Raw genomic sequence first — 26,967 nt, 5'->3', positions numbered from 1 at the left:
GCCATCTAAGGCTGGCCCTTTAAGGCTGGCCCTTTAAGGCTGGCCCTTTAAGGCTGGCCCTTTAAGCTGGCCCCTTAAGGCTGGCCCTCTAAGGCTGGCCCTTTAAGCTGGCCCTTTAAGGCTGGCCCTTTAAGCTGGCCCTCTAAGGCCGGCCCTTTAAACTGGCCCTTTAAGGCTGGCCCTTTAAGGCTGGCCCTTTAAGCTGGCCCTTTAAGGCTGGCCCTTTAAGATGGCCCTTTAAGGCTGGCCCTTTAAGGCTGGCCCTTTAAGGCTGGCCCTTTAAAGCTGGCCCTTTAAGCTGGCCCTCTAAGGCTGGCCCTTTAAGGCTGGCCCTTTAAGCTGGCCCTTTAAGGCTGGCCCTTTAAGGCTGGCCCTTTAAGGCTGGCCCTTTAAGCTGGCCCCTTAAGGCTGGCCCTTTAAGCTGGCCCTCTAAGGCTGGCCCTTTAAGCTGGCCCTCTAAGGCTGGCCCTTTAAGGCTTGCCCTTTAAGGCTGGCCCTTTAAGCTGGCCCCTTAAGGCTGGCCCTTTAAGCTGGCCCTTTAAGGCTGGCCCTTTAAGGCTGGCCCTTTAAGGCTGGCCCTTTAAGGCTGGCCCTTTAAGCTGGCCCTTTAAGGCTGGCCCTCTAAGGCTGGCCCTTTAAGACTGGCCCTTTAAGGCTGGCCCTTTAAGGCTGGCCCTTTAAGCTGGCCCCTTAAGGCTGGCCCTTTAAGCTGGCCCTCTAAGGCTGGCCCTTTAAGCTGGCCCTCTAAGGCTGGCCCTTTAAGGCTGGCCCTTTAAGGCTTGCCCTTTAAGGCTGGCCCTTTAAGCTGGCCCTTTAAGGCTGGCCCTTTAAGCTGGCCCTTTAAGGCTGGCCCTTTTAGGCTGGCCCTTTAAGCTGGCCCTTTAAGGCTGGCCCTTTAAGCTGGCCCTTTAAGGCTGGCCCTTTAAGGCTGGCCCTTTGAGGCTGGCCCTTTAAGCTGGCCTCTTAAGGCTGGCCCTTTAAGCTGGCCCCTTAAGGCTGGCCCTTTAAGCTGGCCCTCTAAGGCTGGCCCTTTAAGCTGGCCCTTTAAGGCTGGCCCTTTAAGCTGGCCCTTTAAGGCTGGCCCTTTAAGGCTGGCCCTTTAAGGCTGGCCCTTTAAGCTGGCCCCTTTAGGCTGGCCGTTTAAGCAGGCCCTCTAAGGCTGGCCCTTTAAGCTGGCCCTCTAAGGCTGGCCCTTTAAGCTGGCCCCTTAAGGCTGGCCCTTTAAGCTGGCCCTTTAAGGCTGGCCCTTTAAGATGGCCCTTTAAGGCTGGCCCTCTAAGGCTGGCCCTTTAAGACTGGTCCTTTAAGGCTGGCCCTTTAAGGCTGGCCCTTTAAGCTGGCCCCTTAAGGCTGGCCCTTTAAGCTGGCCCTCTAAGGCTGGCCCTTTAAGCTGGCCCTCTAAGGCTGGCCCTTTAAGGCTGGCCCTTTAAGGCTTGCCCTTTAAGGCTGGCCCTTTAAGCTGGCCCTTTAAGCTGGCCCTTTAAGGCTGGCCCTTTAAGCTGGCCCTTTAAGGCTGGCCATCTAAGTCTGGCCCTTTAAACTGGCCCTTTAAGGCTGGGCCTCTAAGGCTGGACCTCAAAGGCTGGCCCTTTAAGCTGGCCCTTTAAGGCTGGCCCCCTAAGGCTGGCCCTTTAAGGCTGGCCCTTTAAGGCTGGCCCTTTAAGGCTGGCCCTCTAAGGCTGGCCCTTTAAGGCTGGCCCTTTAAGGCTGGCCCTTTAAGCTGGCCCCTTAAGGCTGGCCATCTAAGGCTGGCCCTTTAAGCTGGCCCTTTAAGGCTGGCCCTTTAAGCTGGCCCTTTAAGGCTGGCCCTTTAAGCTGGCCCTTTAAGGCTGGCCCTCTAAGGCTGGCCCTTTAAGGCTGGCCCTTTAAGGCTGGCCCTCTAAGGCTGGCCCTTTAAGGCTGGCCCTTTAAGGCTGGCCCTTTAAGCTGGCCCTTTAAGGCTGGCCCTTTAAGCTGGCCCTTTAAGGCTGGCCCTTTAAGCTGGCCCTTTAAGGCTGGCCCTCTAAGGCTGGCCCTTTAAGACTGGCCTTTTAAGGCTGGCCCTTTAAGGCTGGCCCTTTAAGCTGGCCCCTTAAGGCTGGCCCTTTAAGCTGGCCCTCTAAGGCTGGCCCTTTAAGCTGGCCCTCTAAGGCTGGCCCTTTAAGGCTGGCCCTTTAAGGCTTGCCCTTTAAGGCAGGCCCTCTAAGGCTGGCCCTTTAAGGCTTGCCCTTTAAGGCTGGCCCTTTATGCTGGCCCCTTAAGGCTGGCCCTTTAAGCTGGCCCTCTAAGGCTGGCCCTTTAAGCTGGCCCTTTAAGGCTGGCCCTTTAAGCTGGCCCTGTAAAGCTGGCCCTCTAAGGCTGGCCTTTTAAGCTGGCCCTTTAAGGCTGGCCCTTTAAGCTGGCCCTCTAAGGCTGGCCCTTTAAGGCTGGCCCTTTAAGGCTGGCCCTTTAAGCTGGCCCCTTAGGGCTGGCCCTCTAAGGCTGGCCCTTTAAGCTGGCCCTTTAAGGCTGGCCCTGTAAGCTGGCCCTTTAAGGCTGGCCCTTTAAGGCTGGCCCTTTAAGCTGGCCCTTTAAGGCTGGCCCTTTAAGGCTGGCCCTTTAAGGCTGGCCCTTTAGGCTGGCCCTTTAAGCTGGCCCTTTAAAGCTGGCCCTTTAAGGCTGGCCCTTTAAGGCTGGCCCTTTAAGCTGGCCCCTTAAGGCTGGCCATCTAAGGCTGGCCCTTTAAGCTGGCCCTTTAAGGCTGGCCCTTTAAGCTGGCCCTTTAAGGCTGGCCCTCTAAGGCTGGCCCTTTAAGACTGGCCCTTTAAGGCTGGCCCTTTAAGCTGGCCCCTTAAGGCTGGCCCTTTAAGCTGGCCCTCTAAGGCTGGCCCTTTAAGCTGGCCCTCTGAGGCTGGCCCTTTAAGCTGGCCATCTAAGGCTGGCCCTTTAAGGCTGGCCCTTTAAGGCTGGCCCTTTAAGGCTGGCCCTTTAAGCTGGCCCCTTAAGGCTGGCCCTCTAAGGCTGGCCCTTTAAGCTGGCCCTTTAAGGCTGGCCCTTTAAGCTGGCCCTCTAAGGCTGGCCCTTTAAGGCTGGCCCTTTAAGGCTGGCCCTTTAAGCTGGCCCCTTAAGGCTGGCCCTCTAAGGCTGGCCCTTTAAGCTGGCCCTTTAAGGCTGGCCCTTTAAGCTGGCCCTTTAAGGCTGGCCCTTTAAGGCCGGCCCTTTAAACTGGCCCTTTAAGGCTGGCCCTTTAAGGCTGGCCCTTTAAGCTGGCCCTTTAAGGCTGGCCCTTTAAGGCTGGCCCTTTAAGGCCGGCCCTTTAAACTGGCCCTTTAAGGCTGGCCCTTTAAGGCTGGCCCTTTAAGCTGGCCCTTTAAGGCTGGCCCTTTAAGCTGGCCCTTTAAGGCTGGCCCTTTAAGGCTGGCCCTTTAAGGCTGGCCCTTTAAAGCTGGCCCTTTAAGCTGGCCCTCTAAGGCTGGCCCTTTAAGGCTGGCCCTTTAAGCTGGCCCTTTAAGGCTGGCCCTTTAAGCTGGCCCTTTAAGGCTGGCCCTTTAAGCTGGCCCTTTAAGGCTGGCCCTTTTAGGCTGGCCCTTTAAGCTGGCCCTTTAAGGCTGGCCCTTTAAGCTGGCCCTTTAAGGCTGGCCCTTTAAGGCTGGCCCTTTGAGGCTGGCCCTTTAAGCTGGCCTTTTAAGGCTGGCCCTTTAAGCTGGCCCCTTAAGGGTGGCCCTTTAAGCTGGCCCTCTAAGGCTGGCCCTTTAAGCTGGCCCTTTAAGGCTGGCCCTTTAAGCTGGCCCTCTAAGGCTGGCCCTTTAAGGCTGGCCCTTTAAGCTGGCCCCTTAAGGCTGGCCCTCTAAGGCTGGCCCTTTAAGCTGGCCCTTTAAGGCTGGCCCTTTAAGCTGGCCCTTTAAGGCTGGCCCTTTAAGGCCGGCCCTTTAAGCTGGCCCTTTAAGGCTGGCCCTTTAAGCTGGCCCTTTAAGGCTGGCCCTTTAAGCTGGCCCTTTAAGGCTGGCCCTTTAAGGCTGGCCCTTTAAGGCTGGCCCTTTAAGCTGGCCCCTTTAGGCTGGCCGTTTAAGCAGGCCCTCTAAGGCTGGCCCTTTAAGCTGGCCCTCTAAGGCTGGCCCTTTAAGCTGGCCCCTTAAGGCTGGCCCTTTAAGCTGGCCCTTTAAGGCTGGCCCTTTAAGATGGCCCTTTAAGGCTGGCCCTCTAAGGCTGGCCCTTCAAGACTGGTCCTTTAAGGCTGGCCCTTTAAGGCTGGCCCTTTAAGCTGGCCCCTTAAGGCTGGCCCTTTAAGCTGGCCCTCTAAGGCTGGCCCTTTAAGCTGGCCCTCTAAGGCTGGCCCTTTAAGGCTGGCCCTTTAAGGCTTGCCCTTTAAGGCTGGCCCTTTAAGCTGGCCCTTTAAGCTGGCCCTTTAAGGCTGGCCCTTTAAGCTGGCCCTTTAAGGCTGGCCATCTAAGTCTGGCCCTTTAAACTGGCCCTTTAAGGCTGGGCCTCTAAGGCTGGACCTCAAAGGCTGGCCCTTTAAGCTGGCCCTTTAAGGCTGGCCCCCTAAGGCTGGCCCTTTAAGGCTGGCCCTTTAAGGCTGGCCCTTTAAGGCTGGCCCTCTAAGGCTGGCCCTTTAAGGCTGGCCCTTTAAGGCTGGCCCTTTAAGCTGGCCCCTTAAGGCTGGCCATCTAAGGCTGGCCCTTTAAGCTGGCCCTTTAAGGCTGGCCCTTTAAGCTGGCCCTTTAAGGCTGGCCCTTTAAGCTGGCCCTTTAAGGCTGGCCCTCTAAGGCTGGCCCTTTAAGGCTGGCCCTTTAAGGCTGGCCCTCTAAGGCTGGCCCTTTAAGGCTGGCCCTTTAAGGCTGGCCCTTTAAGCTGGCCCTTTAAGGCTGGCCCTTTAAGCTGGCCCTTTAAGGCTGGCCCTTTAAGCTGGCCCTTTAAGGCTGGCCCTCTAAGGCTGGCCCTTTAAGACTGGCCTTTTAAGGCTGGCCCTTTAAGGCTGGCCCTTTAAGCTGGCCCCTTAAGGCTGGCCCTTTAAGCTGGCCCTCTAAGGCTGGCCCTTTAAGCTGGCCCTCTAAGGCTGGCCCTTTAAGCTGGCCCTCTAAGGCTGGCCCTTTAAGCTGGCCCTCTAAGGCTGTCCCTTTAAGGCTTGCCCTTTAAGGCTGGCCCTTTAAGCTGGCCCCTTAAGGCTGGCCCTTTAAGCTGGCCCTTTAAGGCTGGCCCTTTAAGGCTGGCCCTTTAAGGCTGGCCCTTTAAGGCTGGCCCTTTAAGGCTGGCCCTTTAAGCTGGCCCTTTAAGGCTGGCCCTTTGAGGCTGGCCCTTTAAGCTGGCCCCTTAAGGCTGGCCCTTTAAGCTGGCCCTCTAAGGCTGGCCCTTTAAGCTGGCCCTCTAAGGCTGGCCCTCTAAGGCTGGCCCTTTAAGGCTTGCCCTTTAAGGCTGGCCCTTTAAGCTGGCCCCTTAAGGCTGGCCCTTTAAGCTGGCCCTCTAAGGCTGGCCCTTTAAGCTGGCCCTTTACGCTGGCCCTGTAAAGCTGGCCCTCTAAGGCTGGCCCTTTAAGCTGGCCCTTTAAGGCTGGCCCTTTAAGCTGGCCCTCTAAGGCTGGCCCTTTAAGGCTGGCCCTTTAAGCTGGCCCCTTAAGGCTGGCCCTCTAAGGCTGGCCCTTTAAGCTGGCCCTTTAAGGCTGGCCCTTTAAGCTGGCCCTTTAAGGCTGGCCCTTTAAGGCCGGCCCTTTAAGCTGGCCCTTTAAGGCTGGCCCTTTAAGCTGGCCCTTTAAGGCTGGCCCTTTAAGCTGGCCCTTTAAGGCTGGCCCTTTAAGGCTGGCCCTTTAAGGCTGGCCCTTTAAGCTGGCCCCTTAAGGCTGGCCCTTTAAGCAGGCCCTCTAAGGCTGGCCTTTTAAGCTGGCCCTCTAAGGCTGGCCCTTTAAGCTGGCCCCTTAAGGCTGGCCCTTTAAGCTGGCCCTTTAAGGCTGGCCCTTTAAGCTGGCCCTTTAAAGCTGGCCCTTTAAGGCTGGCCCTTTAAGCTGGCCCCTTAAGGCTGGCCCTTTAAGCTGGCCCTCTAAGGCTGGCCCTTTAAGCTGGCCCTCTAAGGCTGGCCCTTTAAGGCTTGCCCTTTAAGGCTGGCCCTTTAAGCTGGCCCCTTAAGGCTGGCCCTTTAAGCTGGCCCTTTAAGGCTGGCCCTTTAAGGCTGGCCCTTTAAGGCTGGCCCTTTAAGGCTGGCCCTTTAAGCTGGCCCCTTAAGGCTGGCCATCTAAGGCTGGCCCTTTAAGCTGGCCCTTTAAGGCTGGCCCTTTAAGCTGGCCTTTTAAGGCTGGCCCTTTAAGCTGGCCCTTTAAGGCTGGTCCTCTAAGGCTGGCCCTTTAAGACTGGCCCTTTAAGGCTGGCCCTTTAAGGCTGGCCCTTTAAGCTGGCCCCTTAAGGCTGGCCCTTTAAGCTGGCCCTCTAAGGCTGGCCCTTTAAGCTGGCCCTCTAAGGCTGGCCCTTTAAGGCTGGCCCTTTAAGGCTTGCCCTTTAAGGCTGGCCCTTTAAGCTGGCCCTTTAAGGCTGGCCATCTAAGTCTGGCCCTTTAAACTGGCCCTTTAAGGCTGGGCCTCTAAGGCTGGACCTCAAAGGCTGGCCCTTTAAGCTGGCCCTTTAAGGCTGCCCCCCTAAGGCTGGCCCTTTAAGGCTGGCCCTTTAAGGCTGGCCCTTTAAGGCTGGCCCTCTAAGGCTGGCCCTTTAAGGCTGGCCCTTTAAGGCTGGCCCTTTAAGCTGGCCCCTTAAGGCTGGCCATCTAAGGCTGGCCCTTTAAGCTGGCCCTTTAAGGCTGGCCCTTTAAGCTGGCCCTTTAAGGCTGGCCCTTTAAGCTGGCCCTTTAAGGCTGGCCCTCTAAGGCTGGCCCTTTAAGACTGGCCTTTTAAGGCTGGCCCTTTAAGGCTGGCCCTTTAAGCTGGCCCCTTAAGGCTGGCCCTTTAAGCTGGCCCTCTAAGGCTGGCCCTTTAAGCTGGCCCTCTAAGGCTGGCCCTTTAAGGCTGGCCCTTTAAGGCTTGCCCTTTAAGGCTGGCCCTTTAAGCTGGCCCTTTAAGGCTGGCCATTTAAGCTGGCCCTTTAAGGCTGGCCCTTTAAGGCTGGCCCTTTAAGCTGGCCCTTTAAGGCTGGCCCTTTAAGGCTGGCCCTTTAAGCTGGCCCTTCAAGCTGGCCCTTTAAGGCTGGCCCTTTAAGGCTGGCCCTTTAAGCTGGCCCCTTAAGGCTGGCGCATTAAGCAGGCCCTCTAAGGCTGGCCCTTTAAGCTGGCCCTCTAAGGCTGGCCCTTTAAGCTGGCCCTTTAAGGCTGGCCCTTTAAGGCTGGCCCTTTAAGGCTGGCACTTTAAGCTGGCCCCTTAAGGCTGGCCATCTAAGGCTGGCCCTTTAAGCTGACCCTTTAAGGCTGCCCCCCTAAGGCTGGCCCTTTAAGGCTGGCCCTTTAAGGCTGGCCCTCTAAGGCTGGCCCTTTAAGGCTGGCCCTTTAAGGCTGGCCCTTTAAGCTGGCCCCTTAAGGCTGGCCATCTAAGGCTGGCCCTTTAAGCTGGCCCTTTAAGGCTGGCCCTTTAAGCTGGCCCTTTAAGGCTGGCCCTTTAAGCTGGCCCTTTAAGGCTGGCCCTCTAAGGCTGGCCCTTTAAGACTGGCCTTTTAAGGCTGGCCCTTTAAGGCTGGCCCTTTAAGCTGGCCCCTTAAGGCTGGCCCTTTAAGCTGGCCCTCTAAGGCTGGCCCTTTAAGCTGGCCCTCTAAGGCTGGCCCTTTAAGGCTGGCCCTTTAAGGCTTGCCCTTTAAGGCTGGCCCTTTAAGCTGGCCCTTTAAGGCTGGCCATTTAAGCTGGCCCTTTAAGGCTGGCCCTTTAAGGCTGGCCCTTTAAGCTGGCCCTTTAAGGCTGGCCCTTTAAGCTGGCCCTTTAAGGCTGGCCCTTTAAGGCTGGCCCTTTAAGCTGGCCCTTCAAGCTGGCCCTTTAAGGCTGGCCCTTTAAGGCTGGCCCTTTAAGCTGGCCCCTTAAGGCTGGCGCATTAAGCAGGCCCTCTAAGGCTGGCCCTTTAAGCTGGCCCTCTAAGGCTGGCCCTTTAAGCTGGCCCCTTAAGGCTGGCCCTTTAAGCTGGCCCTTTAAGGCTGGCCCTTTAAGATGGCCCTTTAAGGCTGGCCCTCTAAGGCTGGCCCTTTAAGACTGGCCCTTTAAGGCTGGCCCTTTAAGGCTGGCCCTTTAAGCTGGCCCCTTAAGGCTGGCCCTTTAAGCTGGCCCTCTAAGGCTGGCCCTTTAAGCTGGCCCTCTAAGGCTGGCCCTTTAAGACTGGCCCTTTAAGGCTGGCCCTTTAAGGCTGGCCCTTTAAGCTGGCCCCTTTAAGCTGGCCCTCTAAGGCTGGCCCTTTAAGCTGGCCCTCTAAGGCTGGCCCTTTAAGGCTGGCCCTTTAAGGCTTGCCCTTTAAGGCTGGCCCTTTAAGCTGGCCCTTTAAGGCTGGCCATCTAAGTCTGGCCCTTTAAACTGGCCCTTTAAGGCTGGGCCTCTAAGGCTGGACCTCAAAGGCTGGCCCTTTAAGCTGGCCCTTTAAGGCTGGCCCCCTAAGGCTGGCCCTTTAAGGCTGGCCCTTTAAGGCTGGCCCTTTAAGGCTGGCCCTCTAAGGCTGGCCCTTTAAGGCTGGCCCTTTAAGGCTGGCCCTTTAAGCTGGCCCCTTAAGGCTGGCCATCTAAGGCTGGCCCTTTAAGCTGGCCCTTTAAGGCTGGCCCTTTAAGCTGGCCCTTTAAGGCTGGCCCTTTAAGCTGGCCCTTTAAGGCTGGCCCTCTAAGGCTGGCCCTTTAAGACTGGCCTTTTAAGGCTGGCCCTTTAAGGCTGGCCCTTTAAGCTGGCCCCTTAAGGCTGGCCCTTTAAGCTGGCCCTCTAAGGCTGGCCCTTTAAGCTGGCCCTCTAAGGCTGGCCCTTTAAGGCTGGCCCTTTAAGGCTTGCCCTTTATGGCTGGCCCTTTAAGCTGGCCCTTTAAGGCTGGCCATTTAAGCTGGCCCTTTAAGGCTGGCCCTTTAAGGCTGGCCCTTTAAGCTGGCCCTTTAAGGCTGGCCCTTTAAGCTGGCCCTTTAAGGCTGGCCCTTTAAGGCTGGCCCTTTAAGCTGGCCCCTTAAGGCTGGCCCTTTAAGCAGGCCCTCTAAGGCTGGCCCTTTAAGCTGGCCCTCTAAGGCTGGCCCTTTAAGCTGGCCCCTTAAGGCTGGCCCTTTAAGCTGGCCCTTTAAGGCTGGCCCTTTAAGATGGCCCTTTAAGGCTGGCCCTCTAAGGCTGGCCCTTTAAGACTGGCCCTTTAAGGCTGGCCCTTTAAGGCTGGCCCTTTAAGCTGGCCCCTTAAGGCTGGCCCTTTAAGCTGGCCCTCTAAGGCTGGCCCTTTAAGCTGGCCCTCTAAGGCTGGCCCTTTAAGGCTGGCCCTTTAAGGCTTGCCCTTTAAGGCTGGCCCTTTAAGCTGGCCCTTTAAGGCTGGCCCTTTAAGCTGGCCCTTTAAGGCTGGCCATCTAAGTCTGGCCCTTTAAACTGGCCCTTTAAGGCTGGGCCTCTAAGGCTGGACCTCAAAGGCTGGCCCTTTAAGCTGGCCCTTTAAGGCTGGCCCCCTAAGGCTGGCCCTTTAAGGCTGGCCCTTTAAGGCTGGCCCTTTAAGGCTGGCCCTCTAAGGCTGGCCCTTTAAGGCTGGCCCTTTAAGCTGGCCCCTTAAGGCTGGCCATCTAAGGCTGGCCCTTTAAGCTGGCCCTTTAAGGCTGGCCCTTTAAGCTGGCCCTTTAAGGCTGGCCCTTTAAGCTGGCCCTTTAAGGCTGGCCCTCTAAGGCTGGCCCTTTAAGACTGGCCTTTTAAGGCTGGCCCTTTAAGGCTGGCCCTTTAAGCTGGCCCCTTAAGGCTGGCCCTTTAAGCTGGCCCTCTAAGGCTGGCCCTTTAAGCTGGCCCTCTAAGGCTGGCCCTTTAAGGCTGGCCCTTTAAGGCTTGCCCTTTAAGGCTGGCCCTTTAAGCTGGCCCTTTAAGGCTGGCCATTTAAGCTGGCCCTTTAAGGCTGGCCCTTTAAGGCTGGCCCTTTAAGCTGGCCCTTTAAGGCTGGCCCTTTAAGCTGGCCCTTTAAGGCTGGCCCTTTAAGGCTGGCCCTTTAAGCTGGCCCCTTAAGGCTGGCCCTTTAAGCAGGTCCTCTAAGGCTGGCCCTTTAAGCTGGCCCTTTAAGGCTGGGCCTCTAAGGCTGGACCTCAAAGGCTGGCCCTTTAAGCTGGCCCTTTAAGGCTGGCCCTCTAAGGCTGGCCCTTTAAGGCTGGCCCTTTAAGGCTGGCCCTTTAAGCTGGCCCTTTAAGGCTGGCCCTTTAAGTCCGGCCCTTTAAGCTGGCCCTTTAAGGCTGGCCCTTTAAGCTGGCCCTTTAAGGCTGGCCCTTTAAGCTGGCCCTTTAAGGCTGGCCCTTTAAGGCTGGCCCTTTAAGGCTGGCCCTCTAAGGCTGGCCCTTTAAGACTGGCCTTTTAAGGCTGGCCCTTTAAGGCTGGCCCTTTAAGCTGGCCCCTTAAGGCTGGCCCTTTAAGCTGGCCCTCTAAGGCTGGCCCTTTAAGCTGGCCCTCTAAGGCTGGCCCTTTAAGGCTGGCCCTTTAAGGCTTGCCCTTTATGGCTGGCCCTTTAAGCTGGCCCTTTAAGGCTGGCCATTTAAGCTGGCCCTTTAAGGCTGGCCCTTTAAGGCTGGCCCTTTAAGCTGGCCCTTTAAGGCTGGCCCTTTAAGCTGGCCCTTTAAGGCTGGCCCTTTAAGGCTGGCCCTTTAAGCTGGCCCCTTAAGGCTGGCCCTTTAAGCAGGCCCTCTAAGGCTGGCCCTTTAAGCTGGCCCTCTAAGGCTGGCCCTTTAAGCTGGCCCCTTAAGGCTGGCCCTTTAAGCTGGCCCTTTAAGGCTGGCCCTTTAAGATGGCCCTTTAAGGCTGGCCCTCTAAGGCTGGCCCTTTAAGACTGGCCCTTTAAGGCTGGCCCTTTAAGGCTGGCCCTTTAAGCTGGCCCCTTAAGGCTGGCCCTTTAAGCTGGCCCTCTAAGGCTGGCCCTTTAAGCTGGCCCTCTAAGGCTGGCCCTTTAAGGCTGGCCCTTTAAGGCTTGCCCTTTAAGGCTGGCCCTTTAAGCTGGCCCTTTAAGGCTGGCCCTTTAAGCTGGCCCTTTAAGGCTGGCCATCTAAGTCTGGCCCTTTAAACTGGCCCTTTAAGGCTGGGCCTCTAAGGCTGGACCTCAAAGGCTGGCCCTTTAAGCTGGCCCTTTAAGGCTGGCCCCCTAAGGCTGGCCCTTTAAGGCTGGCCCTTTAAGGCTGGCCCTTTAAGGCTGGCCCTCTAAGGCTGGCCCTTTAAGGCTGGCCCTTTAAGCTGGCCCCTTAAGGCTGGCCATCTAAGGCTGGCCCTTTAAGCTGGCCCTTTAAGGCTGGCCCTTTAAGCTGGCCCTTTAAGGCTGGCCCTTTAAGCTGGCCCTTTAAGGCTGGCCCTCTAAGGCTGGCCCTTTAAGACTGGCCTTTTAAGGCTGGCCCTTTAAGGCTGGCCCTTTAAGCTGGCCCCTTAAGGCTGGCCCTTTAAGCTGGCCCTCTAAGGCTGGCCCTTTAAGCTGGCCCTCTAAGGCTGGCCCTTTAAGGCTGGCCCTTTAAGGCTTGCCCTTTAAGGCTGGCCCTTTAAGCTGGCCCTTTAAGGCTGGCCATTTAAGCTGGCCCTTTAAGGCTGGCCCTTTAAGGCTGGCCCTTTAAGCTGGCCCTTTAAGGCTGGCCCTTTAAGCTGGCCCTTTAAGGCTGGCCCTTTAAGGCTGGCCCTTTAAGCTGGCCCCTTAAGGCTGGCCCTTTAAGCAGGTCCTCTAAGGCTGGCCCTTTAAGCTGGCCCTTTAAGGCTGGGCCTCTAAGGCTGGACCTCAAAGGCTGGCCCTTTAAGCTGGCCCTTTAAGGCTGGCCCTCTAAGGCTGGCCCTTTAAGGCTGGCCCTTTAAGGCTGGCCCTTTAAGCTGGCCCTTTAAGGCTGGCCCTTTAAGTCCGGCCCTTTAAGCTGGCCCTTTAAGGCTGGCCCTTTAAGCTGGCCCTTTAAGGCTGGCCCTTTAAGCTGGCCCTTTAAGGCTGGCCCTTTAAGGCTGGCCCTTTAAGCTGGCCCCTTAAGGCTGGCCCTTTAAGCAGGCCCTCTAAGGCTGGCCCTTTAAGCTGGCCCTCTAAGGCTGGCCCTTTAAGCTGGCCCCTTAAGGCTGGCCCTTTAAGCTGGCCCTTTAAGGCTGGCCCTTTAAGCTGGCCCTTTAAAGCTGGCCCTTTAAGGCTGGCCCTTTAAGCTGGCCCCTTAAGGCTGGCCCTTTAAGCTGGCCCTCTAAGGCTGGCCCTTTAAGCTGGCCCTCTAAGGCTGGCCCTTTAAGGCTTGCCCTTTAAGGCTGGCCCTTTAAGCTGGCCCCTTAAGGCTGGCCCTTTAAGGCTGGCCCTTTAAGGCTGGCCCTTTAAGGCTGGCCCTTTAAGGCTGGCCCTTTAAGGCTGGCCCTTTAAGCTGGCCCCTTAAGGCTGGCCATCTAAGGCTGGCCCTTTAAGCTGGCCCTTTAAGGCTGGCCCTTTAAGCTGGCCTTTTAAGGCTGGCCCTTTAAGCTGGCCCTTTAAGGCTGGTCCTCTAAGGCTGGCCCTTTAAGACTGGCCCTTTAAGGCTGGCCCTTTAAGCTGGCCCCTTAAGGCTGGCCCTTTAAGCTGGCCCTCTAAGGCTGGCCCTTTAAGCTGGCCCTCTAAGGCTGGCCCTTTAAGGCTGGCCCTTTAAGGCTTGCCCTTTAAGGCTGTCCCTTTAAGCTGGCCCTTTAAGGCTGGCCATCTAAGTCTGGCCCTTTAAACTGGCCCTTTAAGGCTGGGCCTCTAAGGCTGGACCTCAAAGGCTGGCCCTTTAAGCTGGCCCTTTAAGGCTGGCCCCCTAAGGCTGGCCCTTTAAGGCTGGCCCTTTAAGGCTGGCCCTTTAAGGCTGGCCCTTTAAGGCTGGCCCTCTAAGGCTGGCCCTTTAAGGCTGGCCCTTTAAGGCTGGCCCTTTAAGCTGGCCCCTTAAGGCTGGCCATCTAAGGCTGGCCCTTTAAGCTGGCCCTTTAAGGCTGGCCCTTTAAGCTGGCCCTTTAAGGCTGGCCCTTTAAGCTGGCCCTTTAAGGCTGGCCCTCTAAGGCTGGCCCTTTAAGACTGGCCTTTTAAGGCTGGCCCTTTAAGGCTGGCCCTTTAAGCTGGCCCCTTAAGGCTGGCCCTTTAAGCTGGCCCTCTAAGGCTGGCCCTTTAAGCTGGCCCCTTAAGGCTGGCCCTTTAAGCTGGCCCTCTAAGGCTGGCCCTTTAAGGCTTGCCCTTTAAGGCTGGCCCTTTAAGGCTGGCCCTTTAAGCTGGCCCTTTAAGGCTGGCCATCTAAGTCTGGCCCTTTAAACTGGCCCTTTAAGGCTGGGCCTCTAAGGCTGGACCTCAAAGGCTGGCCCTTTAAGCTGGCCCTTTAAGGCTGGCCCCCTAAGGCTGGCCCTTTAAGGCTGGCCCTTTAAGGCTGGCCCTTTAAGGCTGGCCCTCTAAGGCTGGCCCTTTAAGGCTGGCCCTTTAAGGCTGGCACTTTAAGCTGGCCCCTTAAGGCTGGCCATCTAAGGCTGGCCCTTTAAGCTGGCCCTTTAAGGCTGGCCCTTTAAGCTGGCCCTTTAAGGCTGGCCCTTTAAGCTGGCCCTCTAAGGCTGGCCCTTTAAGACTGGCCTTTTAAGGCTGGCCCTTTAAGGCTGGCCCTTTAAGCTGGCCCCTTAAGGCTGGCCCTTTAAGCTGGCCCTCTAAGGCTGGCCCTTTAAGCTGGCCCCTTAAGGCTGGCCCTTTAAGCTGGCCCTCTAAGGCTGGCCCTTTAAGCTGGCCCTCTAAGGCTGGCCCTTTAAGGCTTGCCCTTTAAGGCTGGCCCTTTAAGGCTGGCCCTTTAAGGCTGGCCCTTTAAGCTGGCCCCTTAAGGCTGGCCATCTAAGGCTGGCCCTTTAAGCTGGCCCTTTAAGGCTGGCCCTTTAAGCTGGCCCTTTAAGGCTGGCCCTTTAAGCTGGCCCTTTAAGGCTGGCCCTCTAAGGCTGGCCCTTTAAGCTGGCCCTTTAAGGCTGGCCCTTTAAGCTGGCCCTTTAAGGCTGGCCCTTTAAGCTGGCCCTTTAAGGCTGGCCCTCTAAGGCTGGCCCTTTAAGCTGGCCCTTTAAGGCTGGCCCTTTAAGCTGGCCCTGTAAAGCTGGCCCTCTAAGGCTGGCCTTTTAAGCTGGCCCTTTAAGCTGGCCCTCTAAGGCTGGCCCTTTAAGGCTGGCCCTTTAAGGCTGGCCCTTTAAGGCTGGCCCCTTAGGGCTGGCCCTCTAAGGCTGGCCCTTTAAGCTGGCCCTTTAAGGCTGGCCCTGTAAGCTGGCCCTTTAAGGCTGGCCCTTTAAGGCTGGCCCTTTAAGCTGGCCCTTTAAGGCTGGCCCTTTAAGGCTGGCCCTTTAAGGCTGGCCCTTTAAGCTGGCCCTTTAAGGCTGGCCCTTTAAGCTGGCCCTGTAAAGCTGGCCCTCTAAGGCTGGCCTTTTAAGCTGGCCCTTTAAGGCTGGCCCTTTAAGCTGGCCCTTCTTCTTCTTCTTCTTCTTAATTTATTTCAGACATGAATACTATGTTACATTATTCTTTCTCACATATGCACTTACAATATCTATTTATATATATATATATATATATATATACATACACAAATATATACATACATATACATACACAAATATCTACATACATACATATATACATATATACACATACACATACATGCATACACACAACACCTCATTACTACACATGTCTGAAAAGGAGCAGGAAGAAGCAAAGCTTATTAAATCCTACCCCTTCTCCACGCCATAGCAGTTACCAATTCAATAAGTTTTTTTTTTTTTTTTGTTTGCTTTTTTATTCCACACTTATGACAAAACAACAAAAGAAGAGTGGGAACATCGGACACCCCAGCAAAACCCCAGAACATTGCTGAAGCACACCACCAACCCCGCCAGTCAACCCACCTGGCCCCGACCCCCCTAGCCCCTGAGTGCACCCACCGAGTGCCCAGCACCCCAGCAGTCCCCGCACACCCCGCTGCCCTCCAATAAGACGCCATTTTGGCTGAACCCACAAGTATGTGTGATCCCTGGGCGGGCCTACATTTGGATGGATTGTTTGTTCTGTTATCCAACAGACCTCTTCCTCGTGCCACAGACATGTTACCAACATGTGGTCAACGTGACACCCGATGTCCAACCATCATTTACCTCATTATTGTGAGGCCACACGGAATGCTCCCATAAGAAGCACCCACCAAGCCCGGGCGCCCACAGCGCCATCTGCGGCTATTGAGGCCCCAGCCCCGCCAGAGAGCAGCAAGCAGCTGCTGAAGCACCTGAGACCCAGACTCACACCCCCAGTAGCCAGGGGAGGCCAGACAAGGCAGGGTCCACTTTACGAGGCCACAGCACACTCCCGCCCTTCCCAGAGCTTCACCTAGATGCCCGACATCACCCCCCCCTCATGTTGTCTGCCTATAAATGATGTTACCATGATGTAAACATAACAACTGGATTTGTTGCAACTTGGCTCACAGCAACTGTTATGTAATCTATACAATGCGGTTTACAATTTGCTTTCTGGTACTCATGATTCCCTTTCATATTTACTCATAAGATTGTTTATAAATAGTTGTTTAAATCTATTTAGCGTATCACAAGTTTTCATCTTTAAATCTAAATTATTCCATATATCTACTCCGTTGATTGACATACATCTTTGCTTTACATTTGTTCGTACTTTCCCTTTTGTATACACACTCATTCCTCGTAGGTCATATTGACTAGTACGAATCTGAAACATCCCCTGGACAACATTTGGGAGCATGTTTTTATTTACCTTAAACATCATTTGCGCAGTTTTGAAATCAACTAGGTCATAAAATTTTACAATTTGTGAATGTAAATAGAATTTACTTGTTGGTGCTTGGTAAGCAGCTTGATTGATTATCCTTATTATTCTCTTTTGCATCATGTAAATTGGTTTTGCAATGGTTTTGTAGGTGTGTCCCCAGATTTCAATGCCATAGACAATATATGGCTCTATAAAAGTTCGATATAGTAATTGTAGAGAGTGTTTATTGAGGATATACTTTAGTTTATATAGTATTGCGATTACTTTTGATATTTTGTTTTTTATATGATTTATATGTGATTTCCAGTTGAGTTTGTCATCTACAATAATTCCTAAAAATTTGCTTTCCTTTACGCGTTCAATTTCCGTATTCTCTATTTTAATTTGTGTTTGTTTTATTTTTTTATAGTTTCCAAATATAATATATTTGGTTTTATGTAGGTTTAATGATAATTTATTTGTGGCGAGCCATCTTTTTATGGTTCCGAGCTCCCTCTGCACTGTAACCAGGAGATGTTCCAGATCCCCACCAGTACATAATACATTTGTGTCATCGGCAAACAAAACAAAATGTAACAGCTTAGACACTTTACAGATGTCATTCATATATATAATAAATAATTTAGGACCCAGCACAGAACCTTGTGGTACCCCGCATGTCACATTCAGTAGATCAGATTTATTATCATTTAGTTGCACATATTGTTGTCTATTATTTAAATAATCTTGTAACCACCTTAGTGCTATACCTCTGATCCCATATCTTTCCAGCTTCTTTATTAATAAGTTGTGGTCAATAGTATCGAATGCTTTTTGTAAGTCCATAAAAATACCAATTGCATATTCCTTATTATCTATTGCTGTCGCTATTTTTTCTGTAAGTTCCATGACTGCTAATGTCGTAGATCGCTTTGATCTGAACCCATATTGATGTTCAGTTAGTACTTTTTGTGTTTCTATAAAGTGATCAAGTCTATGGTTAAAAAGTTTCTCTAAAATTTTGGAGAATTGTGGAAGTATAGAGATGGGTCTATAATTAGCGAATATATGTTTATTTTCGGTTTTATATATTGGAATGACTTTTGCTATTTTCATTTGATTAGGAAATATGCCTGTTTGAAATGACTGGTTGCAAATATGGGTCAGAGGTGTAGCTATACAATCTACAACTTCTTTTACTAATTGCATATCAATGCCAGTATAGTCAACTGATTTTTTGTTTTTACATGTATTTACCACATCCACAAGTTCTCTTTCAGTTATTTTCTTGAGGAAGATGGTATTTGGATTTACCTTAATAATATTCTCATCTACATCTTGAGTTGCTGTTGGGTGTACAATTTCTTTTGACAAGTCATGGCCCATATTCACAAAATAGTTGTTAAAGCCATTTGTAATTTCATTAGCTTTGGTTATATGTGGCTGATTCTCTTTAGTAAAGTAATTAGGATAATATAATTTAGTAACTCCTTTTTTAATAATAGTATTAAGCACTTTCCATAAACTCTGTGTGTCATTTTTGTGCTCTTCTAATTGTCTATGATAGTAATCCTTCTTATTGGTTCTCAATATGCTAATTAATTTATTTTTATATTTTTTATATTTATTCTCAGCTTCCTTTGTTCTTGACTGCAGAAACTGTTTGTAAAGTAGGTTTTTCTTTTTACACGCATTTTCCAAACCCCTTGTCATCCAAGGCTTTTCACATTGTATTTTCTTCTTTTTTGTTGTAATGGGACAATGTTTATCATATAATTTGGTAAAAGTTGCCAGAAATTCTTCGTATGCTTTATTAGGGTCATTGTTTGAGTAAATACCTGTCCATCTTTGCTCTTTTAAGTCCTTCTTAAGTGCTTCTATGGATTCAGTTGTTCTATATCTTATGTTGTAGGTATCAGAGTTTGCCTGTGTTTGGGTGTCATATGAACATTGTACTGTTATGAATACAGGTAAATGGTCACTGATGTCATTAAGAAGAAGTCCACTTACTATTTTTTTCTCCATTGCATTGGTAAATATATTATCTATTAGTGTTGCAGTGTCTGTTGTTATTCTACTAGGTTTTAATATGGTAGGAAATAAATTTACACTGTACAGTGATTCAATATAGCTTTTTGTCTTATTGTGTTTATGTGGGTTTAATAGATCTATGTTAAAGTCACCACAGACAATTACCATTTTTCTATCATTCATCTTATGATACATTTCAATAAGTTTATCATTAAATACATCTATACAAGATCCTGGTGTTCTGTAGATGCAACTTATTATTATGTTACTGGTTTTCCCCATATCTATTTCTATTGTGACACATTCCATGATGTTTTCTATTTGCACTGACATATGCTCAATTTTTTTATACTTTAAATCACTGCTCACAAATAGGGCAACTCCTCCTCCCTTCTTATTGCTCCGATTTGTGGTAAATAATTCATACCCATCTAAACTAACATCAGCTTCTTTCTCACTGTCCAACCAAGTCTCTGATATTGCAATCACGTTAAAGGTAGGAATTTGTTTTAAATAGTCCCTGATTTTGGTGAAGTTTCTACTCAAACTTCTGCTGTTGAAGTGTATGACTGAAAAGGTTCCATCCATTAATTTTTTTTCTGTAAATGTCTCATCTGTGTAGTAGTCACAGCTACAGTTAATTGTGTTATAATGATGATTTTCTGAATCAATACTATTGTCTATATCATACATCTTGTGTTCAGTGTATGCAAAAGTTTCCAAATTCAGCTGTTCTAAATCATGATGTTCACTGCTCACGCTGTCTGCCACAGTCTCAATCAGTCCATCATCGTCTAAATCACTGAAGGGAAGTCTATATTCATTGTTCAGTTCCATTATTGGCATCATAGTGTATCATATAAACACAGTTATAATTTGGGATAAATGCACTTTTGTTCATACCCTCATTTACCTCATATATTTCACTCATAATATCAATATCTATATTTATATATGCATCCATGTTCTAATATATGCCCATTTTCTATATCCCACCACAACATATTGTCCATAGCCTGTCTTTCAATCAATTATAACAACAATTGTTCATTTCCTTCTTCTAAGTTGTTCAAGGTCTTTCAAGTCTCTTATCATCCTCGGCTGTGACCCTTCTTGTTCTCTTATCCATATGTTGCCATTTCTGGTCCATGTTGCGAAAATGCTTTTTTGTTTTCTTAGTATCCTTGCCTCTCGTGCAATGTCCCCATTTTTCTTTGTCAAGTGCTCATTTAAGTATACATTTGTACCTTTAAGTTTCTTTGCTTGCATTAACAGTTCATTCCTATGCTTTCTACTGATAAATCTTATGATGATAGCCGGTTTCTCCTTCTCTGTCTTTCTGGGTAATACGTGACAGATAGATATATCAGCACTTTGAATGCTTATGTTCTTACTGTGCAGAAATCCCACTACTTGTTGCTCCAGTGTCAGTAGTTCTTCCCGTGGTGCATCTTCTGTTGTCTCCAAGTTAGCTGTAGCTCGTGCGTAAGTTCGGTGTCGCGTTTCCAGACCTGTTAGTACCAAGTTGTCTCTTTTCGTGTATTGTTCCAATTCGTCCACCCTCTGCTCCAGCACAATAATCCTTCTGTCTTTTTCCATTAGCATAGCCTTCAAGGTTTTTACTTCCTCCACCAGTCCAATTAGTCGTTCCTGTTGTGATGTTAGCTTTGCAAGCTCACCAGACATAAAATTCAATGCTTTTTTAATCTCTTCCATGTCGTCAGCTGCTGCCGTGTCCTTATCTTTGTCCCGTGTATTGCTTCTCCCACTAGGCATTCTCGTTTCACTAGTCAGTGATTTGAGGGGGGGTAAATAATAATAATAATAATAGTCCGGTGTCTTCCGGGTTTGCGTAAAGCTTCACTCATTTCCCGGTAAGTCAGCATGATGTATTTTGTATGGATGAATTCATTGAAATCTCAAGATATATGATGGTTTGGCAGTAGTTTTAAAGCTCAGTCCGCTATATTGTCAAAAGTGTCACTCTTGTATTTTTTTCCTCTTATACAGCATGATACTCCAAAACAATTAGCTGCACCACATACAGTTGAAATAAAAGTCTATGGTCACGTCGCGGTAAAACAGTTCAACTTTGCAACAACTTTTCACTCCTTTCCCGGTCAGCAAGCATGATGTATTTGGTGTCAATGGATTGGTTGAAATCTCAAGATTCATATAATACCACTGGTTTGGTGCTACCTTTGAGTCCGCTAGATTGTCAAACATGTCCATGTTGCATTTTTCTCTCTTATGCAGTACGCTAGGAGCCTCCAGCACGCTAGGCCTAATGTTTGTAAACATTGCCAATCATGAATTGTTATTAGTAAGGATCATTTGAGATGGTTATGTTTTAATGTGATGTTTTGCTTAATGTCTATAGCCTGTACTATTTACAGCATCATTTAGTTTGTTTTTGTAACCCACATGGAAGTTATGCATCCTTGGAAAATAATGAAAATATATTTTATAATCAAATGATGATTATGAATATTTCTATCATATAAAAATATTCCCCGGTCTTTTATAACGTCCGTGAATGCAACCCAGTCACATGACGGAAGACGGAACGTTCTTCCGCTTGCGCTGCGTCTCAGCCAATCAGGTTCGCCAGGGCCGCAATCAAATACACCGGTGCGCTCTCCCTCACACACACTGGTGAGGAGACAGGCTACAGGACGCTGCTAACACGGTTAGTCTCGAACAAACTACTTCAACTTATATATATTGTTGATCGTTCTCTAAAACTTTGTGCATTATAAAACTTGTAGAAGCCGCGTGCCGTCGCTGCAGACATCTGGGTTCTAGCGGGGACTGAATTACGAGGGAATCGGTGAGTCTGGATGCTATTGTTGCGTGTGGTTAGCTTATGTAGCGTTAGCATATCAATGCGATCGGCAACCAACTTCGCTGCTGTAATGCGATTCATTGTTATGCTAACCCCCAAAACGATAATCAAACTTTTTAACTTGATTAACTGTTTAAATATTGAGCCACTGCTTTTGATTACTGTGTATTCTGAATGTTATGCACCTTAAATTGCATTTTAAAACAATCCTCTTTAAAGCTAAACCGGGGTTGATCATTGAAAATGTATTTTTATATTCTGATTTTGCATACTGATTCATTGATTTGTGTACACTGAGCTAGCTGATGATAATTATGACTGATTTACTGATAGTGGTCCTGTCTGTGATATACAGGCCAGGTGTGCCTGGTTGGGGACCCCGAGGCGAGCTAGACCCAAAGAGAACCGAACCACTTCAACATCCTCCTGCGGTCTGGTAGGGGTGTTGGCAGCCAGTTCTCTCCCACCTATGCACTGGTCACTTTATCTGTTCACATATGAACTCTGTTGCGCGCGATCATGGACAATTTCCACATATACCATGGACTCTGGGTTCCTATGAGATGGACATTCGCTCCACACATTGTTGTGGCCACTGACCCTTTATTGTGAATACTGTGATTTTGTGCTTTGTGTGATTTGAAGGGCGTTTACACCCTGGACTGTGCTGAACCACTGTTGAATTGTGATTTCTTTATTTGTAAGAAACAAATGAACTAGATTGAAAGACTGAAGTGCACTTCATCAAACAGCTATAGGAATTCCCAAAACCTCTATACCATTTTACTGCCGTTTGTAAATATTGTCAATAATTTGTCACTGTTTGCACTTAAAGCAAATAATAAGGCACCAAGCCACTTAAAAGTACATTTTGTGTCTTGTGTGATATTACTGTACCTCAACCTCCCTAGAGCCGAGCATAGATCTTCTGAGCTAGTCCGTACTTGTATTTAATTCATCTTGACCTTTTCTTGCATTTCTCATACGTATATGCTACATTTTCACAAAATGCAATTTGATATTGTAATACTTACTGTAATACATTACCGTTGTGGTGTACTGGCCACCGGTCCAGGGTGTACCCCGCCTCTCGCCCCCAAGTCAGCCGTACTATGTACTATGTACTATGTACTATGTACTATGACTGTTGTGATCAGAGGTGTAAATGTTCAGAAATCCTATGTGTTTGATTGTAGGACCTTCTGGGCTGTGACCTGTCTGAGACTTCAGGACCATAGACAGCGATGGTCACAGACTGAGTGCTGTCAGTCTTAAAGGTACTATATGTAAGAAATGTGTAGATTGATTGATTTTTGAAAAAATGGGACATGGGAGATGATAGCCGTATGGCTAATTTGCACTTCCCATTGGCAGCTTGGTTTTGAACATATAAATCACATTATTCATAAAACATGCAAGGTTATGTGTTTCATGCGTATTACTATATTGCAACTTGCCCAAGTGCACACTAGATGCTGTAAAGTGCTATTTTCATTTGACAATTCTCCAAACATTTTACAATCATGAAATACCAACAATGGTCATTTTATAATACTGAGAGAACTAGACTCTAAAAATGATTCATGGGATTAGTTAGTTGAGCTTAAAATCAAGAGCTTTTTCAACATAAAAGAATAAGGTTGTTACATGGACTTATTATAACAAGTTGGTAACTTATTTGAAGAAGTTGGTCCAGCTGAAAATATGGGCTTAGTTAGTTGAGTTGAGTTAAAATCAAGAGCTTTTTCAACATAAAACGATAAACTTGTGTCACTGACTTATTAAAACAAGTTGTTAACTTATTTGAAGAAGTTGGCCCAGCTGAAAATAGAAAAATAGAAATGTTAACTTAAATATGTATGTATATTTTGAAGCAAACTTTTGAACAAATTCAAATACAAAAACTTTATCTGTCCCCAGGGGTAATTCAAAGGCCACATTAAACATGCCGTTTCAAAACAAGAGCACCGCTCATGTTTCATGTTCATAGTAATGGGAGCTTTTATTTGGGGAAAAAACAGGGAAGACGTTCTATTGTACGATGTCTCCGAGATGTCAGGACCAAACGTTTCTCCGAATTTTCTGGATGAAGGTAAGCTACAGGGTCACATTCTCACTTAAAAGGTTGTTAAAACTTGATGAAATGACATATTCCCACAGCTAGAGCCAAATGTTCAACAGCTTTCAGAAGCTGCTCTGCTCCTGCTCCTGCTTCTGGTTTTATCCTGCAATCACGTACAGAGAGGAGCCAGACTGCGACTGCTATTAATGCCTGTTGGAAAATCCCCAAAATCCCAAGAAAAAAACAAGAGTTTCTATGGAGCAATACGAGGTAAGTAACTGTTTTTGCTTTATTTTGTTCATAACGGCTACTAACTGTATCAGCAAATGTTGCACTAATTCGTGTTAACGCAGACATCATTGAAATGAAGCTAATGTAGCCATTTTGTAAAATGGTAGCTTCATAGCTGCCTATAACTGCATGTTACAAAACTTTAGAACTGAAGCTGTTCATAAATGTCCTTTTGCCCGCGCTCTCTCGCCCAGCGCCGCCCCTCGACCGTTTATCGTCAGACAAAGACGTCTGTGGCAGCCGAACGATTTGAATTAGCGGTAAACGTTAGTTAGTATATCACTCTTATCAAGGTAAGAGAAATGAGTGTATTGTTTTGTTCACATTTTTTCCAAGTTTGGACTACATTGATGAAGTTTGGCCAGCTAGTAGTTTCTGTTTTAAGTGACGTGTTGGTGTGTGTCTATGAGAGGTTAAGGCACCCACATTAGTTGTAGATACGCCATAGAACAAGTTTCCTTTTAGTAAGGCTGCAGTAGGCCTGGCTATTTTTCTCTTTTGCTATTGAGACAGGTGGCATTTTCTGAAGTTAGGAATGAATGTATACACACAAAATGTGTGTATAGTGGTGTGTAGTGTTTTTTTTTTCTCATTTAGCTCACTTTAAAAGTCCAAAATATTGTGAAGCAGTTCAACCATATTTCAAATCCTTTAGAACCCAAGACAAAGGATCATTTTTGTGCAGTTGGTTGCAAGCACATTTTTCACACTTTTTCCATCTTCAATTTAGAAACACATCATAGGCAATATATTTTTCCAAGTCATGCTGCACACGCTGTAAGCACTAAAGCTATGAATCACTAAACAATTCCAAATGTCATGAAAAAATTCAAAGCCGTTTAAATAGAGCTTTGTTTAGTTTTAAAAATGAATTGGACCTGTAAACTTGTGTCAAGAAAAAGTGATCTTTGAAAGCATTATAGGCTTAGACCATGGTGGCCATGGTGGAGAACTTCTCCCTTGCCTCCATTGGGAGCGTTATTGGGAGCGTTATTGCTCGTTTAAAACATGGGGCAGCCTGAGAACCCATCTGTCAAGAAGCCATTCAACTCGTGAGACAGGGACACGCAGAGAAGTTCTGTCTTTGAAATGTTCATGTTGCTCTTTAAACACCATCTCCACAGAAAGAGAATACTTTGAACACATTGGCCGTCATTTAAAAAAGCAGGAAACAGTGTCTTGTGTTTTTGAAAATTGCTCTTGCTCTCAAAACAAACATTTCTGGAACATTTGCCTCTCATAGGAGCCGGAAACACACTCCTCATTCCCTGGATGACTTCAAGCCTGAGCTCTTGCAGAGGTACTGTATGTTCATCTTTCAAATACAGGGGTCCTTTTGATATGATCCTTTTGACGAGGATATGGAGGTTACAGTGAGTGAAGATCCTGAAGATGAAGAAATGAGAGAACTGCCACTGCAACTTCATTGAAAAAAATGTAGCCCACCTGCTGTTGAAAATGGAAAGCATATTCAATGTACCACAAAGGTGTATTCATGAGTTAGTGGAAGAACTGCACTTTATTTCTTCATCAGCTTCAGGTCCTCTTTTGAAAGATATTTTACAGTCATGCTTAAAGAGGCATAATTGTTGATGAAAAGTTGATGATGTGATCATCTCAGAGATGGCGACAGACCTATCTGTGCAAGTCTAAGCCAATGACATTAGCTCTAGGACATACTGCTCCTCTTTCCACCTTTCCACCTACAAAAGAAGGGAGCATTTTTCCATGGTGGAACCTACAGAATATCTAATCATGTCTTCTCAGTTCTTCTCAGGGAGAAGAAAAGTTTCCAACATGTACCAATTTGAAAGTCCTTGCATGAGGTTTTGAAGAAAAAAAGAGATCCAGGATTTGCTCAAACATAGCTCTGAAGCAGACAGCAGCTCTGACACTCACTACAATTCATTTCATGATGGCATACATTTGAAAATCAATAAATTGCTATGAGAAAAGAATCCAGCCATTTCTCTCATTCTGTATGTGGATGATTTTGAAGTGTGTAATCCACTTGGCACATCAAGAAAAAAACACAAAATGACTGCTGTGTATTGGGTTTTAGCCAATGTGCCACCATTGCTCAGATCCTCGCTCACATCAATCTACCTTGCCATTCTCTGCAAGGCTGATGATGTTCAAAAGTTTGGCTATAGTGCTGTGTTAGAACCACTGCTTAAGGACCTTCCTTGCCAGCCTAGAAGAAGAAGGACTTTACATTCCTTCAATAGGTCTACGAGTCAAAGGTACTGTGTATTGTGTCGTTGCAGATAACCTTGGTGCCCACTCTATTGGAGGGTTTGTGGAGAGCTTCTCACGTCTCACAAGTACACACACCTGCAGGTTCTGTCTTGGAGAAAGATCTCAATTCCAGGTGAGTGAAGTTAAAACAGGAACAACACAAGAGCACAGGTTGCATGTTCAGACAGCACAGAGAGATACAAGTGCATTCTTCTCATTGTTATGGAGTAAAGAGACAGTGCCCACTGACTGACAAACTCAAATATTTCAATGTTTTATCTGGCTATCCACCTGATTTGCTACATGATCTCTTTGAAGGCGTTGTGCCTTTAGAGTTAGCACTATGCCTAAATGTGTTCATCAAAGAGAAATATTTCACACTCGAGGAATGAAATCAATGAATCAAAGAGTTCCCATACAGATGGACAGATAGAACGGATGCACCGCAACCAGTTCCACTGACTTTTGCTGCAAGAAAAACTGTTGGTGGAAATGCCCATGAAAACTGGGCTTTGCTTCGCCTCCTTCCCCTGATAGTTGGAGAAAGAATCCCTGAGAATGAACCAGCATGGCTGATCCTTCTGAACCTTAAGGACATAGTTGAACTTGTCCTTTCTCCTGTTCACACAGACCTCACTGTTTGTTTCCTTGAAAGCAAGATTTCTGAGCATCGGCACAGATTCCTGGAGGTTTTCCCTCAGGAAAGCATCATTTTCTTGAACACTACCCACACCAGCCAGATGAAAGCTTTTGGTCCACTTGGTTCATTTGGTTCACTTTGTGGACTATGCGCTTTGAAGCTAAGCACAGCTTTTTGAAGCGTGTGGTCAGACATACGCATAGCTTCCGAAACATTCTGTTGTCTCTTGCAGTGAAGCATCAGTTAATGATTGCATACCATCTACATGGCAGTAAAATTGTTCAGTCTCTACATGTAGCAAAAGTGTCAACAGTGGATTTGACTGTGCTGAGGGAAGACATTAAGAAAGCAGTGGAATGAAAATTCCCTGGTGAATCATTTGTCCACATGGCAAACACAGTGTGCTACAGTGGCACCAGTTATTCCACTGGCATGATCTTGGCACATGGTTCAACAGGTGGTCTGCCAGATTTTGTAGAATTGATGCAGCTTGTTGTCATAAATGGCAAGGTTGGCTTCATTGTCAAATGTTTCAATTCATGGTATATTGAGCATCTTAGAAACACAACAAGTGTTTTCAAGCTCATTGAGCCTCGTGAGTTGTTTGACATCTTCCCCATGGCAGCATACGGTGTTGCAGGGAAGCGTATGGTGACCCAGAAGTGCTACATGAATGTACCATAGATTGCAAAGGGGTCAGTATAACTCATCATTTGTTTGAGTTTATAGGAGAGACCTCAAAAATGGCATCATCCTCTCTGTATATGGGGTTACTGTCTCATTACAAAAACAAAGTTGTTGTTTTTTTTTCAATGAACGTGCTTGCCCCACACTTGAGCACAAATGATCATTTTCACTTGCAGGTGTAGTGAGAATATACAACTCCTTGAATGTGTGTATTCCAATCATATTTTTGTGATGAAGTGTGATAATGTTCAACCTATAATCAAACATGAGACAATATTAGTTTGTCAATTTGCCAGAAGCATGGTAAGACTTTTAAACCCAGACCACACTGATTCTCGCTGAGGAGAGGATGTTAGGCTCTTGATGACTATGCCAATATGGAGATCTGAAATTATGATTAGTAGTAG

Source organism: Doryrhamphus excisus, linkage group LG8, assembly GCF_037039965.1.
Source record: "Doryrhamphus excisus strain RoL-2023G ecotype Guam linkage group LG8, RoL_Dexc_Guam_v1.1, whole genome shotgun sequence".
In the NCBI taxonomy this organism is placed as follows: Eukaryota; Metazoa; Chordata; class Actinopteri; order Syngnathiformes; family Syngnathidae; genus Doryrhamphus; species Doryrhamphus excisus.
This window is presented reverse-complemented; position numbering follows the sequence as displayed.